Here is an 11,949-nt window from a genome sequence, read left to right as displayed (position 1 = left end):
AAAGAGAACTCTCAAAGATGGAGATATTATGAGCTAGTTCTGGGGCCCAGGACTGGTGGAATTGCACAATACCAGGAAGTCTTGCATACCTCCACCCAACAGAGGAAGATTACCCAGCCTCAAATTTCCAGATACCCAACCAAACAAAAGAAGGCAACTGAGGCAGGCCCTTCCCTTCCATGGATTGAGTAGAAGTCTCCCTGACAACATCAGGTAAGCCAGACTGCTTAAGTAAGGATTAGGAGCCCAATCTAAAGTAAGGGGCCTGAGGAAGTATTCTCCTTCCTTAATGAGCCTTTCCATAGTAGATATGCAGTGAAACTGGTAAAAGAGATTCAGCCTAGTCTAGAAAGTTCATTGTCCCAAATACCTGAGAATCTCCTATCCCTGCCCAGAGATATCTGGACAACAAGGAGCTATCAGCCCTTCCTTACTGAGAGATGCTCGGCAGCTCACCTTACGACACCCCTTCTCCACCCCTAGGCAACATTGGTAGGAACAACAGGTGCCCCAGCATCACCAGGTAAACCAAATAAACTAAACTAACACCACAAAAATCTATAAAAACAAAACTACCACTGGAGCCACAGCCCAGAAAGTAAATCTTAGAAAAATAAAAGATTTAAATAAGATCCAGTGTCCCCTAACATAAATGTTAAGAATATAATACAAAATCACCCATGAACAACCAAGAAAATCACTTGAATGAAAAAAGACAATCAACTGACACCCAAACAAAGATGAATCCAACGTTGGAATTATCTGACAAAGATTATAAAGAAATTTCATAAAAATGCTCCAACAATTAATTACAAATTCTTTTGAAACAAGTGAAACAATAGAAAATATTAGCTAAGAAATATAAATTATTTAAAAAATCAAATGAAATTCTAAAACTGAAAATGCAATAATAAAAATTAAAACTCACTGAATTGTTCAACAGTAGAGTGGAGATGACACAGAATAGGGTCAGTGAATTTGAAGACAAAACAGTAGATTGGTTGTTTACCTAATCTGAATAGCAAAAGAAAACAGTCCAAAAGAAATTAACAGAGTCTCAGAGATCTAGAGGACCATAGCAAAAATCAAGATGCATATCATTTGGTAATCCAAAAGAAGGAAAAGAAAGTGTGACTGAAAGAATATTTGAAGAAATCCTGTGTGAAGGCGCCTGGGTGGCTCAATAGGTTGAGTGTCCAACTCTTGATTTCAGCTCAAGTCATGATCTCATGGTTTGTGGATCCCCCACTCCTCCAATCGTATCTCTCTCTCTCTCAAAATAAGAAATCATGGCTGAAAATTTTCCAAATATGGTGGAAGATATAGTCCTACAGATCCAAGAAGCTGAGCAAACTCCTGAAACAGTATAAACTCCATGGAATCTAAATTAAGACATACCATAAACTTTTGAAAATTAATGGTAAAGAAAAATATCTTGGAAGCAACAAGGCAGAAATTATGCATTATCTATAGTAGAATCTTAATTTAAATAACAGCTAATTTTTCATTGAAAGTCATAGAAGTCATAAGTATGTGACACAATATTTTTCAAGTGCTAAAAGAAAATAAACATTGCACATTCTATATTTGTAGAAATAATTGTTCAGGAATTAAGGGGAAATAAAAAACATTCTCAAGTGAAAAAAATAACTAAAAAATTTTGTCACTAGAAAACCTGTTCTTTTTTTAAGTAAAATTTTTTTTTAAGTTTATTTATTTTGAAAGAGACAGAGAGCACAAGCAGGGGAGGTGCAGAGAGAGAGGGGGACAGCTGATCCAAAGCAGACCCTGTGCTGATGGCAGAAAGCCCAATGTGGGTCTTGAACGCACAAACCATGAGATCATCACCTGAGCTGAAGTCAGACACTTAACTGACTGAGCCACCCAGGTGCCTCTAAAGGAACCTATTCTTACAGATTAGCTAAAGGAAGTTCTTCAAACAGAAGAGACAGACAGACAGACAGACAGACAGAAAGAGAGAAAGAAAGAAAGAAAGAAAGAAAGAAAGAAAGAAAGAAGAAAGAAAGAAAGAAAGAAAGAAAGAAAGAAAGAAAAAGAAAAAGGAAGAAAATAATAGAAAACAAAGAGAAAGGAAGGAAGAAATGAAGGAAGAATGAAAGAGAGAACATGGCTGAAGGAACCTTGTTTTTTCTTTTTTTCAATTAGCATAATTCCTTGAAGGGTCATCCAAGTTGTTATTTATATCAATTGTTATTGATATCGATTTATTGATATTGTTGATATTTATTGATATTGATTTTGTTTTATATATATTTATACATATATATATATATATATATATATATATACACACTACCATTTGTTTAACCACTTACCTGTAGAAATGAGGATAGATTAATAATTACCAGGGTATATGGTTGGTACAAGAGGGAGGAGGGTTGTTTATAAAAAAAAAAATAGCCATGGGAGGATTCTTGTGGTATTGGAACTGTTCATAATCTTGAATGAGGTATTGGATATATGAATCAACACTTGTGATTTACTTGTACAGAACTTAATACACACAAACATATATAAACACACACACATGAATAGGAGTAAAACTGAAAGCTGAATACAACTGGTGTATTTTATTAAAGTCAATAACCTGGCTGTAATATTATACTACCATTTTGAAAATGTTACCATTAGGGAAAACTTGGCAAAATGTGGACTGATATTTCTGCATAGTCACTGTATCTAAATCTACAATTATCTCAGTAAAAATCTCAATTACAAATTACAATTAAACAAAAAAGGTAAACTACCGTGCTAGCCAGCCTCCAAGTTGGTTCATACAGAGCCTGCCCCTGGTATTCATCCCTCATGTAAGTCATAAAGGACAATGTGGCTTCCATCTTACTTTCTCCTGGATCATGCACTTTGGGGAAGTTACCCATCTAGCATCAGCTTCCCTCTGTACACCAATGGAAAATAAAAAAGGGAGAGCTATAGAGTTTTAATGAGAAAAAAAGTACTGTTATAAAGATTATTATCCTTCTCCAAGATATCCTTCATTTTCATATCTCATAAGGATTAAAAAATTATACATCCTTTATCTCCATTTATTCAATCACTAAAGCAATTACCTGAGAAAGCACTCTAACCAAGAAATTATGCATGAACTCTCTAGATAGAATAAGTGTTTATAGAAGAAAACTGTGAGCAATAAATCTGATAACAGTCATAGTAAAATCTGAAGAAATGGCTTTAATGCAATTGAAAATTATAATATAGATAATAAGCAAGTATTTATTCCATAAAACCAACCTTCGTCAGGGGAAAATATATTAACAAGAAAGCAAAATACTACTTCAGCAAACTCAGGAGTTGGAAGACAGGTAAAAAATTTATTTGGAAAACATAACCATACTAAAGCTCTGGTTTCTGTGAAGATGATGGGCATAATTGGCCAAACAAATACAGTGAGTAGGGATCATAACATTATTTACTTTTTATATTCTTTATAGAGCTAACTATTAAAATTAGTTTTAGTTATTAAAAATAAGAAAGCACTCACTAGTAAATCACTAGTCACACTTTTCAAGTCAGAGAGAGAGAAATATTTGAAAAAGAACATGAGAAGTTACCTGCTTTAGATTTTACAGCAAGGCAAAGAGAAATGGCCATCTGGCTGTAAAGCCCATGTATTTCTATACTAATATTTGGCTTTCATCTATGATCCTAACAAATCTGTACTGAAGACATTTCAAATTAACAAGAACCCATCTTACATTTTCATCATTTCTTTTTTAAAATGTTTTATTTATTTATTTTGCGGGGGGGGGGGGGGGGGGAGGGCAGAGAGACAAAGAGAGGGAGAGAATCCCAAGCAGGCTCTATTCTCAGCACAGAGCTCAATGCAGGGCTCAGTCCCACAACCATGAGATCATGACCTGAGCCAAAATCAACAGTCTGACACTTAACCTACTGAGCCACCCAGGCGCCTCACATTTTCATGATTTCTAAAGTCAGAGAATACAGAAAATATTGTTAACAACTCACCCTCACAGCTTCAATTAGCACTGTAAAATATCAGGAGTAGCAACAAAAATAAACGGAAAAGAAACAGGAATGACATTTCATGGCAATAGTCTTTGACAAAAGGAAAAATGCACTGGATATGAGAAAAGGACTTCTGACTCCTTCAATGACCACTCAGGAGATCAAGAAGGGAGAGATTCAGGGAATTTGTGATGTCCAGGAATACTCCAGACCTTTAGCCCTTTCACATTTGATATATATATATATTTTTTCATACCATCCTTATTCATGTTGTTAATAAAGTAACAGCTATATGGCAGTTCTAAAGAAATTATCCATTTCTTAAAACATCATGTTCAAATGGTATTTATAGCACTGGCTAGTAAGGATCTTACCACAAATGAACCTGGAGATCTGAGGGCCTTTTGGGAGAGTAAATTAGGCTTGCAACTAATTTTAGAGGGCAAAAAATTTTTTAATTAAAATTTTACATTTTAAAAAACTGTATCCCTCTTTCAGGAAACTGGTGCCCTTTGGGGGATGTTTCTAAATATTTGGTGACAGAAGCGTTCATTTCCCTCAGACAGTGCAGTATTGGTTCTCTTTCTAAGGAGCCCAGTGCTGTGAATGAGGTTTCATGAAAGAGATAAGACTTGAACTAGGAGCATTTGAACCAAGAAGGAGCACCATTGCTTAATTTTGCAACTGAAGTTACAGGTAGAAGAGGCCCTGAATTATTTCTGTCCGGCATTGCGCGTGGATATCACATTGAGGTTTCTGAGAGAAAAGTCTCATGTTGAGATTGGAACCTCCCCATTCCAAAAGAGTTAAAACGTTTTTTAAAATGACAAGTTTTGAACACAAATGTCTAAAAATTGAAATAGCTAAAGGCAATGGATAACAGGAAAAGATGAAAGACCTAATTCAAATGGTTGGACCAGATAATGACTAAGGAGAAATAATAACCATCTGCAAATATTTGAGGGAAATATGGAGCAACAAGAGGTGAGGAATTTCTTTGAATTATCGAAAGGGGTATAACTAAGAGAAACAGGATTAAATAGAGCAAAGAAAAATGCAGGCAGAGTTTGAGGGAGAAAATGACCACGTAATGGGATCTGTCAGTCTGTGGAATAGTCATTCACAGGAAGTGGTGGAAACACCATCACTTGAATCATTTTCAGCTAAGTGGAAAAATTGCTCTATTAAAGAGGAGGATTCAACCCTGAAGGAAGAGGGATTTGATGAGCAATGTGTCATTTTCATCTTTAATTTCTATAGTTTTGGAAAAGAAAGAAAGAAGAGGAAAACTAAATAGGAGAGCAACCTGGTGGAATAACTTGAAAAAAATTTTTTTAATCTAGACTAGAAACCACAGAATAGTGGTGATGAGCAAAATCGACACATGAAAGAGAAATCCCACTAAAACACACCAATTTCAATAACTATGTAAAAATTTAAAGCAAGGCTAAAGAAGAAATGACTTCAAAGAGAAGTTGGATATTTATATAGAAAACTTTTGTTTTCTATCCACAATAAAATATTAAATTCGTTTCAACATTCCCTTAAGTAATTTAAGGACTGTTATGATCATCTCTGACTTAAACTAACACAGTGTGGCTCCTCCAGGACTCTAGAAAATTGGAATACTTCAGCATGATCTAGATGACCCAATCAATCATCTAAGGTGGCTAGATCCCTGAAATACAGGTTAGGCAAAGAGCTATGCTTATCGTAATTAAATATGTATAGTGAAATAATTAAACATCATATAAGTTCTATAAAAGCGTATTGGCCATTGACTACAGGTAAAATACAATCAATGCCAGATAATATCAGGAATACAAAAGTGCATAAAACTTGGCCATTTTTCTCCTTGAGCTTTGAGTCTATTGAGACAAACTGGGAGACTTCATAGATTTTCGGATAATTAAGCATCAAGGCTTTTTGTTGGACAAAGATGTTTTTCTTACTACCATTCAAAATCTCAGGGACTCAGACTACTTTTCTCTTCTTTCTTCTTTATTTTCATCTCAAGTTTTTATTAAATTCTAGTTAATTAACACGTAGGGTAATACTGGTTTCAAGAGTAGAATTTAGTGATTCATCACTCACATAAAACCGCAGTGCCCATTGCAACAGTGTCTTCCTTAATACCCATCACCCATTTAGCCCAACCTCCACCCATCTCCCTTCCAACAACCTTCAGTTTGTTCTCTATGTTTCAGAGTCTATTATGGTTTGCTTCTCTCTCTCTTTTTTATTTCCCTTCCTCTATGTTCATCTGTTTTGTTGCAAATTGTGAGATTTCATTATTTTGATGGCTGAGTAATATTCTATTGTGTATATATTCCACATCTACTTTATCCATTCATCAGTCAATGGACATTTAGGCTCTTTTCATAATTTGGCTACTGTGGATGATGTTGCTATAAACATCAGGGTGCATGTGCTCCTTCAAATCAGTACTTTTGTATCCTTTGGGTAAATACCTAGTAGTGTAATTGCTGGGTCATAGGGTAGTTCTATTTTTAACTTTTTGAGGAAATTCCATACTGTTTTCCAGAATGGCTGCATCAGTTTGCATTCCCACCAACAGTGCAAAAGGGTTCCCCTTTCTCTGCATACTCACCAACATCTGTTGTTTCCTATGTTAATTTTAGCCATTCTGACAGGTGTGAGGTGGTATCTCGTGGTTTTGATTTGTATTTCCTTAATGATGAGTGATGTTGAGCATCCTTTCATGTGTCTGTTAGCCATCCGGATTTCTTCTTTGGAAAAAATGTCTATTCATGTCTTCTGTCCAGTTCTTAATTGGATTATTTGTTTTTTGGTATTGAGTTTGATAAGTTCTTTATGTATTTTGGATACTAACCCTTTATCAGGTATGCCATTTGCAAATATCTTCTCCCATTCCACAGGTTACCTTTTAGTTTTGTTGATTGTTTCCTTTGGTGTGCGGAAGCTTTTTATCTTGATGAAGTCCCAATAGTCCACCTTTGTTTTTGTTTCCCTTGCCTCCAGAGATGTGTCTAGTAAGAAGTTGCTCCAGCTGAGGTGAAAGAGGTTGATGCCTGTGTTCTCCTCTAGAATTTTGGTGATTTCCTATCTCACATTTAGGTCTTTCACCCATTTTGAATTTATTTTTGTATATGGTGTAAGAAAGTAGTCTGCATGTTGCTGTTCAGTTTTCCCAAAACCATTTGTTGAAAAGACTGTCTTTTTCCCATTGGATATTCTTCCCTGCTTTTCAAAGATTAGTTGACCATATAGTTACAGGTCCATTTCTGGGTTTTCTATTCTGTTCTATTGATCTATGTGTGTGTCTTTTGTGCCAGTACCATACTGTCTTGGTGATTACAGCTTTGCAAAATAGCTTGAAGTCCAGAATCATGATCCCCCCATCTTTGCTTTTCTTTTTCAGGCTGCTCTGACTATTCAGGGTTTTTTGTGGTTACATAAAAACTTTAGGATTTTTTGTTCTAGTTCTATGAAAAATGCTGGTGGTATTTTGATAGAGATTTCATTAAATGTGGATTGCTTTGGAAAGTATAGAAATTTTAACAATATTTATTCTCATAATCCATGAGCATGGAATGTTTTTCCATTTCTTTGTGTCATCTTCAATGTATTTAATAAGTGCTCTATAGTTTTAAGAATACAGATCTCTTGCTTCTTTAGGAAAACCATATGATAACTAGGATTAAAACTTTTCTCTTGGGGCGCCTGGGTGGCGCAGACGGTTAAGCGTCCGACTTCAGCCAGGTCACGATCTCGCGGTCCGTGAGTTCGAGCCCCGCGTCGGGCTCTGGGCTGATGGCTCAGAGCCTGGAGCCTGTTTCCGATTCTGTGTCTCCCTCTCTCTCTGCCCCTCCCCCGTTCATGCTCTGTCTCTCTCTGTCCCAAAAATAAATAAACGTTAAAAAAAAAATTAAAAAAAAAAAAAAAAAAAAAAACTTTTCTCTTAGTAGCTACTTCTTCCCACTCTTCACTCTCTACAAACCCCACCTCCCCCATTTCCTTTTTTATTTAAAATATAAATATTTATTTATTTATTTATTTATTTATAGAATGAACAAGAAAGTGCATATACACAGGAGACAGAGAGAGAGGGAGAGAGAGAATTCTAAGCAGGCTCCACACTGTTAGCGCAGAGCCCAATGCAGGGCTTGACCTCACAATCCATGAGATCATGACCTGAGCAGAAATCAAAAGCTGGACACTTAACTGACTGAAAAACCCAGGGGCCCCAACCCATTTCTTTTTTTTAATCAAAGTATAGTAAACATAAAATATTATATTAGTTTCAGGCATGTAATACAGAGACTCAATAAATCTACATATTTATCAATGCTCACTACGATAAGTATAGCTATCTGTCACCATACTATGTCATTAAAATATTATTCACTGTATTCTCTATGTTGTACTTTTTATGTCCATGACTTATTTATTTTATAACTAGAAGTTTGTACCTCTTAATTCCCTATACCTATCTCATCCATACCCCCATCCTCTTTCCCTCTGGCAACTACCCATTTGTTCTCTGTATTTATGAATCTGTTTTTGTTAATCGTTGTTGTTGTTGTTGTTTAGATTCTGTGTATAAGTGAGACCATATTTGCCTTTCCGTCCGATTTATTTTGCTTAACATAATATCCTCTAAGTCCATCCATATTGACACAAATGGCAAGATCTCATTTTTTTTCAATTTTTTAACGTTTATTTATTATTGAGAGTCAGAGAGAAATGGAGCATGAGCAGGGGAGGGGTAGAGAGAGGAGGAGACACAGAATCAGAAGCAGGCTCCAGGCTCTGAGCTGTCAGCACAGAGCCCAATGCGGGGCTCAAACTCACAAACTGCGAGATCATGACCTGAGCAAAGTTGGTTGCCTAACCAACTGAGCCACCCAGGAGCTCCTAAGATATCGTTTTTTTTTTTAATGGCTGGGTAATATTCCATTGTGTATGCACACACACACACACACACACACACACACATATATATAGCACATCTTATTTATCTATTAAATAAAGACATCTATCTAAAGGTATCTGCGGGTGGACACTTGGGTTGCTTCTATACCTTGGCTATTATAAACAATGCTTCAATAGACACAGGGGTGCATATACCTTTTCAAATTAATGTTTTCATTTTATTTGGGTAATACTGCATAGTGGAATTACTGGATCATATGATATTTCTAATCTTAATTTTTTTGAGAATCTCCATACTGTTTTCCAGAGTGGTTGCACCAATTTACATTACCACCAACAATGCATGAGGGTTCCCTTTTCTTCACATCATAGCCAATACTTATTTCTTATCTTTTTGATAGTAGCCATTCTGACTACTGTGAGGTGATATCTTATTGTAATTTTGATTTGCATTTCCCTAATAATTAGTGATGCTGACTATATTTTCATGTATCTGTTGGCCATTTGTATGTCTTCTTTGGAAAAATGTCTACTCAGGTCCTCTGCCATTCTTTAACTCCATTATTAATATTATTATTATCATTATTTGGTGTTAAATTATATAGTTAACACCAAAAATTAAGTTGTTGAATTTGTTTGCTAATTTTTATTGAGGACTTTTGCATCTATTCCTCAGGATATTGGCCTGTAGTTTTCTTTTTTGGAGTGTCTTTGTCTGCTTTTAGTACCAGGGTAATGCTGCCCTCACAGAATAAATTTGGTAGTTTTATTTTTACTCTTCTATTTTTTTGGAACAGATTAAGAAGAATAGGTATTAAGTCCTCTTTATGTTTGGTAGAACTCACCTGTGATGTCATCTGGTCCTGACTTTTGTTTGTTGGGAGTATTTTCCATTACTGATTCTTTATATACTTTAGATATTAACCTGTTATCAGATATGTCATTTGCAAATATCTTCTCCAATTCAGTGGTAGGTTGCCTTTTTGTTTTGTTGATGGTTTCCTTTCCTGTGTAAAAGCCTTTTATTTTGGCGTAGTCCCAATAGTTTATTTTTTGATTTTGTTTCTCTTGTCTTAGGAGACATATCCATAATCATGTTGCTACAGCCAATGTCCAAGATTTCACTGCCTATGTTTCTTTTAGGTATTTTATGATTTCAAGTCTCATATTTAGATCTTTAATCCATTTTGAGTTTATTTTGTATAATGTGTAAGACAGTGGTCCAGTTTAATTTCTTTGCATGTAGCTACCCAGTTTCCCATCACCATTTATTGAAAAGACTGTCTTTTCTCCATTGTACATTCTCACGTCCTTTGTTGTAAGTCAATTCACCATATACACTTGGGTTTATTTCTGGGCTCTCTACTCTGTTCCATTGATTTATTTGCCTGTTTTTGGGCCAGTACCACACTGTTTTCATTATTACAGATTTACGGTATACGTTGAAATCTGGGATTGTGATACCTCCAACTTTGTTCTTTCTTCATTGCTTTGGCTATTGGGGATCATTTTCATTTCCATACAAACTTTAGGGTTATATGTTGTACGTGTGTGAAAAATACTATTGGTATTTTGATAGTGCTTTTACTGACTCTGTAGATTGTTGTGGGTAGTGTGTACATTTTAAAAACATTAGTTCTTCCAATTGATGACCATTGTCCGTGTCACCTTCAATTTGTTTCATCTATGTCTTACATTTTTCAAAGTACAGGTCTTTCACCTCCTTAGTCACACTTACTCCTAGGTTTTTAATTTTTTGATACAATTATAAATAGAATTGTTTTTCTTAATTTCTCTTTCTGCTACTTTGTTACTAGTGCATAGAAATGCAACAGATTTCTGTGCATTAATTTGGTATCCTGCAACCTTACTAAATTATTAGTTGTACAAGTTTTTTGGTGGAGTATTTAGAATTTTCTATAAACAGTATCATGTCATCTGCAAATAGGGACCATTTAACTTCTTTCTTACCAAGTTGGATGGCTTTTATTTCTTTTTCTCATCTGATTGCTGCAGCTAGAATTTACAGTACTATGTTGAATAAAAGTGATGAGAGTGAACATCCTTGTCTTGTCCCTGATCTTAGAGAAATGCATTCATTTTTTCATCAGTATTATGTTAGTTGTGGAATTTTATATGTGACTATTATTATGTTGAAGTATATTCTCTCTAAACCCAATTTGTTCAGATTTTTATCATGAACGGATGTTGAATTTTAGCAAATGTTTTTTCTGCATCTTTTGAGATGATCATATGGTTTTTATACTTCTTGTTAATGTGATGTATCATATTGGTTGATTTGCAAATATTCAACCATCCTTGCCTCCCTGGATTAAATACCACTTTATTGTGGTGAATGATCCTTTTAATGTATTGTTAAATTTGGTTTGCTAATTTTTATTGAGGACTGTAGCATTTATTCCTCAGGATATTGGCCTGTGATTTTCTTTTTTGGAGTGTCTTTGTCTGGTTTTAATACCAGGGTAATGCTGCCCTCACAGAATAAATTTAGCAGTTTTATTTTTACTCTTCTATTTTTTGGAATAGGTTGAGAAGAATAGGATTAACTCTCCCTTATTTTTTTATTAAAAATTTTTTTAATGTTTATTTATTTTTGAAGGAGAGAGAGACAGAGTGTGAGTGGGGAAGGGGCAGAGAGAGAGGGAGACACAGAATCCGAAGCAGCCTCCAGGCTCTGAGCTGTCAGCACAGAGCACAATGCGGGGCTTGAACTCACAAACTGTGAGATCACGACCTGAGCTGAAATCCAACGCTTAATGGACTGAGCCAACCAGGCACCCTGGTATTAACTCTCCTTTAAATGTTTAGTAGAACTCACCTGTGATGTCATCGGGTCTTGACTTTTATTTGTTGGGCTTTTTTTGATTACTGATTCAATTTTGTTACTACTAATCAGTCTATTCAAATTTTCTATTTCCTTCTAATTTAGTTTTGGAAGATTGTGTGTTTCTAGGAATTTGCCCATTTCTTCTAGGTTGTCCAATTTGTTGGCATGTCATTTTTCAT

This window comes from Prionailurus viverrinus, chromosome C2 (assembly GCF_022837055.1).
Source record: "Prionailurus viverrinus isolate Anna chromosome C2, UM_Priviv_1.0, whole genome shotgun sequence".
In the NCBI taxonomy this organism is placed as follows: domain Eukaryota; kingdom Metazoa; phylum Chordata; class Mammalia; order Carnivora; family Felidae; genus Prionailurus; species Prionailurus viverrinus.
This window is presented reverse-complemented; position numbering follows the sequence as displayed.